Raw genomic sequence first — 8,905 nt, 5'->3', positions numbered from 1 at the left:
AGATTTTAGATAGAAAAGAATAGGAGTTGTGCACCAATAAAAATCTACTAGTAAAAGTCTTATGGAGGAATCATACAGTGGAGGAGGCCTTGTCGCAACATCTCGGACCTGTCAGAAACCACTTTGGCAACGAGTGCACCTGCAAACTGGGAAAAATGGATGTGAATTTTGAAAAAGTATTTTTCATGGAAAAACAATGTGTGATGGAGTCGCCACTAACCTTTTGGAGTGCGGTTAGAGCACTTGATTGCTATCCCGTTAGGGGTAGAATCAGTCTGCGTTATCAGAGTTGGGCATGGGAGCACGGTTACACGAGGGAAAGGTATTAGCATCCCCTATGCACCCATTCTTATGAACGATACCAAATTAATTGAAAATTATCCCAAAATAAATTTAACAAGCTTTTCAAAATTACTCTCTTTCAAAAATCAAAGAAAATGTACAAAATAGATACCATATAGGTATTCCCTCAAAATCGGGACAATCCAATACTCTGAAAAGTCCATGCCTTTTGTTGCAATCATCGGGATGAAAAATCAAGAAAATAGTTTACGAAAATACACTCGCGGGGTTTTAAAATCTTTATAGAATTTTCTAAGTATGAAAAATAATATGCACAAAATAGATACCATATAGGTATTCCCTCAAAATCAGGACAATCCAATACTCTGAAAAGTCCATGCCCTTTGTTGCAATCATCGGGATGAAAAATCAAGAAAATAGTTTACGAAAATACACTCGTGGGGTTTTAAAATCTTTATAGAATTTTCTAAGTATGAAAAATAATATTCCAAGAGGTTTTCAGACTCCTTCGGGACGACACAAACCTCAAAATATATTTGTGGTTTTCTTAAGACTTTTTGGATGTTTTGTGATTTTTTAAGTGCAAAGTCATTTTGGAAATTTTGATTCTTTTGTGATTTTTCAATATTTTTCCCGAAGTAATTAAATAACAAAAAGAGAATTAAGGCAAAATCGACATTATAAATCCTTTTTTGACTTTTTGTGATTTTTTTGAAATTGTTAAATATAAGATAACATAAAAGGCTAAACCGGTTTCATACCGGTTTAGACGACTCAAACCGGCCTGAGAATGAACCGGGAAGGGTCGACTCGTTTTAGGCCGAGTCAAGGCCAAGTCAACACACAGTACCTATGGGGCGCGCAAGTTGGCATATGTTTTAGTGTGTGCATGGAATGTGTGAAAAACGTGTGTGCATGGAATGTGAAAAATGTGTCTGCATGGGTGTGTTGGTGCCTGGGTGTTTTTCATGTATGCTTAGGGTTTGGCACGTGCATGGGTGTGTGATTGTGTGTTTTCATTTTGTGTGTAAAAGTGTGAGTGTAGATGGGTGTGTCAGTGTGTGTGCAGGTGTGTGTGTGTGTGTGTGTTAGTGGTGTGTGTTTCGTTGTGTGTAATAGTGTGTGTGTAGGTGAGTGTGTCAGTGTGTGTGCAGGTTATTGCGTGAAACAGCGTGTGCTTTAGTGTGTGTAGTAGTGTGTGTGCGTGAAACAGTGTGTGTTTTAGTGTGTGTAGTAGGGTGTGTAATAGTAGGTGTTAATGTCTGTGTGAGTGCATGAAAGCCGTGAGGTGACGCTGGGAGAGTGGGCGCGTGCAGGCCGTGAAGTAGTGTAGGGGTGATCGGAGATGGAGTTGGTAAGGGTGGCTGTAAGCGAGTGAGGTGTTTATGTGGCTATGGTGAGTGGAGAGTTGGTGGTTGGATATTCTGGAGGATGGTCGGAACGAGGAGGCTAGGTGGGGGATCTCGCTGGGAGCGTTGATGACAAGAATCAACGGTGGGTGATGGAGACAATGGAGGACTGAGTGGTTGGTGTCGTGGTCTGCTAGAAATGAGGGAGAGTCAGGTCGTGCATGAATGGTGCGTGCATGGGTGTGTGAAACGGTGTTTGCAAGTGCGTGAACAGTGGTTACTCATGGTTGTACCCACTACTGTTGATTTTGCTTCTGCTTCTGTAGTGGAGGCCACGCAGAGGGAGGCAAACCCAGAGGCCTAGAGTTTTTGTTATTAGCAAACTCATTTGTCTTCGCCCTGTTTGGAACCACTTGGTGCTGTTGATAAAGTCCACCTGTCTTACCCTGTCCTCCCCACGCCGCCTGGCTCTGTTGCTTCATCATATGGAGCTGCCTCAGCGGAGCGGAGACCAGAGTAGTTTTCCTAAAAGCTATTGGCCGTCATAGTAGCCAGTTCCTTCCTTATTCATCCTCATCCTAACGACCTCACCTGCAACAGCGAGCAGCAGTTCCCGAGTTGCCAGCGGAAACGAGACCCACGATGGGCCGTTTGAGTGTCTTGGTATTAGAGAGGGACGGGAGAGCGTGAAAGTGGGCTTTGCCGTATGGAGAAGGTGGCTCGCGGCCATGAGCCGCGGGTAAAGGTTAATGAGAATGCATGGGAACGTGAAAATGAGAATAGAATGATGGTTCCTCTGTGAGTCTGTTGTGTGGTATGGCTGGAGATGGAGGGTACGGAGAGTGAGGGAGCAGTGAGAGAGAGACTCGCGAGAGTTCTGTGCGTGTAGGGGATAATGGAGACTCCCCACAACAACCATGTGTGCTCCCAGTGGCCGCCTGTGTACTAGGTGAGAAGCGTGAAGGGATGTTTTAGATCCAGGATTCTAGGAGAAGAAGGAGAGATAGAGAAAGAGAGAGAGAGATGGCATGGGAAGAGAGAGTGCGAAAATGCTGAGTCATGGCTGGTAGTGTAGATGTGTGAGTATGGTGTTGTGTATGTGTTTTAGTGTGTGTTATCGTGTAACGACCAGAGTAATAATGGTATTTAAATAGTAAAGAAGGAGGAAAATGGAATCAGTAACATAAGGAGGCAGCCGACGAAGCGATCATCGATGACATTGCATTTTGGAGGTGATAATTCCAAGAAATTTCCCTAGGCCTTGTCGACGAACACAGGAGTTTCGTCGATGAGGGTTCTTCAGGACCTCGTCAACGAGGTCCCGTCTCGTCAACGAGAAGATACCGAGAGAGAAATTTTGGGAAGTCTGAAATTCGTCGACGAGGGTGCAGATTCGTCGACGAACTTTCTACAGGACTCGTCGACGAAGTGACGTGGCTCATCGACGAATCTCGCAGTATAAATTGTGCAAAACTTCGGATTAATTCAGAAATACAGCGCCACTCTCTTCTCTCTCTCTCTCTCTCTCTCTCTCTCTCTCTCTCTCTCTCTCTCTCTCTCTCTCCTACGGCCTCTCCCTCTTCTCTCTTCAATCCTAGCCCTATTAGTTGCTGGATCGATGATCTAAAGCCACCACGACGTTCCTGACGGAGTTCTCTTCAAGTCCGACGGAACAAATCGTTGGTGAAACGAAGTTGGAATTCATCCCAAATCCAGTGGTAAGGTCTTTCATTCGGAATTTGGCTTTCTAGAAGTTGTAGAAAATGTTGTAGACGTAGAAATAATAATATTTTGTTATGAGATTTATGGTTTCAGAGTGTTGAGTGGAGAACCCTGCGGGTGTTGCACTCGTTATAGTAGGAGATTTTTAGCAGGAAACAAGTAAGGGAAATATGCTATGCTAGGTTATTTGAGTATGATTTCAGTATAAAATTATAAATGTTCCACCAGAGTATTATTCAGTGTAGCGCCCCGAACCCTTAAACCCGGGTCTAATGCGTTATACCTGCTAAAATTCTTGATAATTCATAATTAACATAACATACGCAGCGGAAAACATAAACAAAATCTCCATATAACACAATACCAGACTTTACTAATTTCTATCTATAATCCAAAGTATCCATCCAACACCCGCATTCCCATATATACAAACATCTCCAAAAGCATTTCAGTATTTTCACAACCATTCTGTTCTCAACAGGCTTAAAACATAAAAACTTAAAACATAAATATTTACATTCCCTCAAAGTATATAAAAATATACCCTTTCTCTTTATGCAATCCTCAGAAGGCTAACAACCCTCGAGCTCTTTAAGCCCGACCTCGAGGATGTCCTAAAAAGAAATAATCATATTCGGGTGAGACACATCTCAGTAAGGGAAGAAACATACATATTAAAACAGCGTGTGACCAACATGAGATAAATAGATATCATTTTTATTTCATTTGCAAATCATCATATAACATTGAAACGTTTTCTGAACCTAAACAAGCACATGCAAATATTTAACCCACGAGATTACCCAAGGATAGGGGTGATTACCCGCCCATACAAGTAGCGCCCCTTTGCTCTAATACTTAGGTAACCCCAAGGTCACAATTAAAACATATCAGAGCACTCATCTTACTCAGTAAGCCCTTAAGTGGTAGATTAATCTCGTACTCACACAGTTCAACAATAATTTACCGGCAAAGGCCCTAAGGATAGGGAATCCTACCCGCCCATACAAGTAGGTTCCCTCTGCCCTAGTGCATTATGCAACTACTACCACATCTGAAGCTACTAGTGCACTCGCATTACTCAACAAGCCCTCAGGCGAAGAGTGCGCCCCGCCCAAACGTAACATATTCTACATACATAAATACTTCTAATATCATAACACATCGTTCTTTCCATCATTATTCAATCATTCAACTTCTTTCATGTTCATAACTTAACATTTCCTTGTGTTTTACTTTAAGTGATTCTTTTCCATTTGTATCATTCACATTTCACATTTCATTTCATTGCATTGTCATTCCTTATCATTTCATTTCATAACATTTTCATTTCGTTCCTTTGTACAACAGCCGCTCTTTAGCCGTCATTTGTTAGTCTACATAGAAATGTACTAGAATCTAACACAACTCCTTTTAGCTATCATTAGTTAGTCCACATAGAAATGAGTTAGATCTGCTAACCCGGCTTTCAGCTGTAGTACCTTTACATGGTTGCATTTACATACACAGGCAACATTGTCCATATCATATTTTATTCTCATTGCTTTATTTACTTAGCATGCATCTCATACATTTAACATATAATTTGCACAGATTCTCATGTCACACAATTTAGCAGTAAAATTCATACATATTTCTTATAAAATAAGCCAACCCGCATTTAACATTTACATGTTCAAAATACACTTCATTTCTTACATAATTCCTTAGAAAATTCTTTTCACTTTTGTTCTTTTACTTTCACACATACATAACTATATCGACAATCCTAAGCTCAGAAAACATAAATTTCATGGCTGACATTTTAAACTCACATAAAAACATATATACATAAATAACACATATTCATTTTTAATTCATTAATAACCTTATTTAATATATAAATTTCTCCCTTACCTTAATTCTCGAACTACACCGACAAGAACTCCGAAAAAATACTTGTGGCGCTCACTCGGACCCCGAAATTAAATTCCTAATTCCAATAAATTATTTCTGAATAAAATATTATTTAAATATTTCCTAGGACCATAATTCCTAAATAAATAATAATACCTTTAAATTTATCCAAATTTCCAAATCCCACTCTCGCTTTGGAATAGGGCCTAAAAAACCCCAATTTAAAAATTACCTATGCCAAAATGACGACGACGATGACTAGGACCCCGTGGTGGTGTCCGTTCGTTGATTTAACCACATACTAACAGCGAAATTGAGAAAATTGAAAAAAATTACCTTTCCCCAGGAGCAGTGCCTAAATCGTTCCCACGATCAATCTGCTACAGTAGAAATGTCAGCAGCGGAATCAGGAATCCAACAGCACCTTCCGTTTCCCGATCCGCTGCAAATTTACCGAGAAATTGAGAGAAGGAGAGAGACGAAGACGGAGTGGTTGGCGCTGCGCAGATAAAATTTCAGAGAGAGGGGGGGGCGCGTGTCTATTCTGCAGACTTCTTCTTCTTCTTCTTTCTTCTTCTTATCCTCTTTATTTTATACATATATATATATATATATATATATATATATATATATCTTATCTTAATTATTATTTTTTAAAATCCAATGCAATAATATTTAATTTAACAACTAGTTATTTAATTATTTAATTTATCTTAATTTAATTTAATTTCTTTAATTTTTATTTTTTTTAATTTAATTTTTTTTATTTTTCCCATGTCATTCCTTTTATTTATTTATTTGTTATTTTATTTATTATTATTTTTTCTAAATTATTTTAATCTTTTTAAATTTTCGGGTTTTTACATTCATAGCAGAGACTTATATAGTTTATCAAGTATGATTAATATGTTTTAAAATTACTGTGTGGCTTGAGAATATAAATATAGTATAGAAATATGTTTTACAGTATTTTTCAGAGATGTGTTTTACATAATATACAGACAGCGAATGTATTTTACAGCAATTATAGAAATACCATGATTATACAATTTTACAGTACCATGACATACATATTTACAGTTAATTACATAAACACAGTTGATATAGATACAGTTTTCTACAGCGTCATGGTTTATACAGTTATTACAGAATCATGGTAAAACAGATAATTGTATCTAGAAATGTATTATATAGTATCAAACCTCGTTAGACCATACAATTTATTGAGCATGGTACCGTGGCTATATACAGTATATAGAGTGCAACCACCTATTCAGATAATACGTGGTATAAAGGTTGATCACATAGAACCCATGAGTGGACAGGCTCCCCATCAGATATGGGTTGAGGAGGGCTGATCAGACTATGAAATATAGTGATTTATTCCTAGTTGGCCAGCCAGGGTAAATCTCGCCTACGAGCCACACAACTTTGTCATGAGGGGTTAAATCATGACATACAGTTATCCACAGGGAAGTTTACAGTTATTACTATGTTTATACAGGTTTACAGGAACAGAATATATATATATATATATATTAGCAGTATTTTGAGTAGAAACCTAAAGTACAGAAATGTTAAGCAACAGATAAAAGATGAAGATTATATTACTGGTATTGTACTTTACAAATTCAGTGAAACATGACTATATAGTCATAGATTTTCACAGTATTGTAACTCATTTGCCATACACTAGTAATAGTATATTTTGTCTTACTGAGTGTTGGCTCATCCCAATTACTTTAACATTTTTTAGGTGATCCAGGTAGGCATGCAGATCAGGCTCGCAAATAAAGGGGCATCGGTATTGCCCTGACAGTAGTGTGAGTATTTTTGGGAGTATTTTTGTATAGCCTTAGCCAGTTGAGGGTATTCTGGAAAACAGACATATATATATATTTTGGCAAATACTTTAGCACTCTGGTATTGTATATAACTACGTATGGTTATGTTTATTTGATTCCTTCTTCTTGCTGCTTAGGGTTATGATTGGGTTTAATCCAGTATGGTATCAGGGATGTTTAAATGTTAGAGTATATATATATATAGAAAAAAAAAACTCAGTTAAATAGCAGGTCTGTAACCACCTGCTTAATTAACATTGATTTTTTTTTTTTCATAATAGCAAATAACATACTTTGATACCATGATATTAACCTAAGCAGCAGGAAGCAGAATCATATAAACATCACCATAACTATTATACACAATATAGAACCAATACCACTCAATACCAGAGTACTACTGTGTTTCCCAAAATATACACATATAATTGTTTTTCAAAAATTCCCTCAACTGTATTGGGATATACAAAAATGCTCCTAAAAATGATACTCACTCTCTGACAGGGCACTACAGACGCCCCTCTATTTGCGAGCCCAATCTGCTCGCCTACCTGGATCACCTGAAAAATATTTCAACACTGGAATGAGCCAATGCTTAGTAAGAAGAAATATGCTATTACTAGTGTGTGGCAAATGAGCTACTATATATCATGAAATCTGTTTCATATAAACATGAATAACTGAGTACAAAAGTACATCACAAATAATAAAGTACACCACCCCTTTTTCCGTATTGCTTGACATATCAGTATTATGGTTATAATTCAAAATACTTCTAGTGTATATAGTAGGATCCCCGTTTCTATAAATCAATACGTAAGTAATAGTAACTGAAACTGTTCCCTGTGACTATCTGTGTCATGACATGCCCCTCATGACGAGGTTGTGCGGCCCGTAGGCTGGATTTACCCTGGCTGGCCAACTAGGAATAAATCACTGAACTCCGTCAGTCGACTTGCCCACCTCAACCCATATCTGGATGGGGAGCCTAACCTCTTCAAGGGCCTAGGTGGTCGACTGTACCACGTATTATCTGAATAAGTGGTTGCCCTCATAAAGTAACATAATATTTGTAACAGCGATACCGTGCTTTGTAGCTGCAAGTCCAACAGGGTCTGATATCGTATAATATATTTCTATATACATGTCTATCTGATTTACCATGATTCTGAAGTACTGAAATAATCATGATGCTACATAACATATTGAAATCTGAATAATCATAACATAGAACTGCATATTCGTAATATTGAAATTCGTATAATCATGGTACTGAGATTCGTATAATCATGGTACTAAAATTCGTAAAATCATGGTACTGAAATTCATAAAAATCATGAAACTACAATTTGTGAAACATATCCTCGTACTACATACATATTCACAAGCCACACCATACTTTCATACATAATTTTCGTAAATAAATACACTGTATAATATTTAGAATTTTCCTAACATAACATATTTCTTTTACCTTAACTTTGAAAAGCCCTTGGGGAATACAAGCCTAACACCCGCAGGGCATTCTACAAAAACACCCTGAAACCAACATATGCCAGAATATAACATCAGTATTTTTCCATCTATATCATTTCCTATAACTGCCAGGAAGTCAAAAACTGGATAAAAGACTTTACCTTGAAATTGGGATGATTTCCAACTCTGTTTTCCCGACGATCCGCTCTGGTAGATGCGTAGAGAACTCCGCCTAGAGCGTCATGGTAGCTTTGGATCGTCGATCCGGTGACTGGTGGGGCCGAAAACGAAGAGAGAAAGGAGAGAGAGTCGTAG

Source organism: Malania oleifera, chromosome 2, assembly GCF_029873635.1.
Source record: "Malania oleifera isolate guangnan ecotype guangnan chromosome 2, ASM2987363v1, whole genome shotgun sequence".
NCBI classification, from domain to species: Eukaryota; Viridiplantae; Streptophyta; class Magnoliopsida; order Santalales; family Ximeniaceae; genus Malania; species Malania oleifera.
This window is presented reverse-complemented; position numbering follows the sequence as displayed.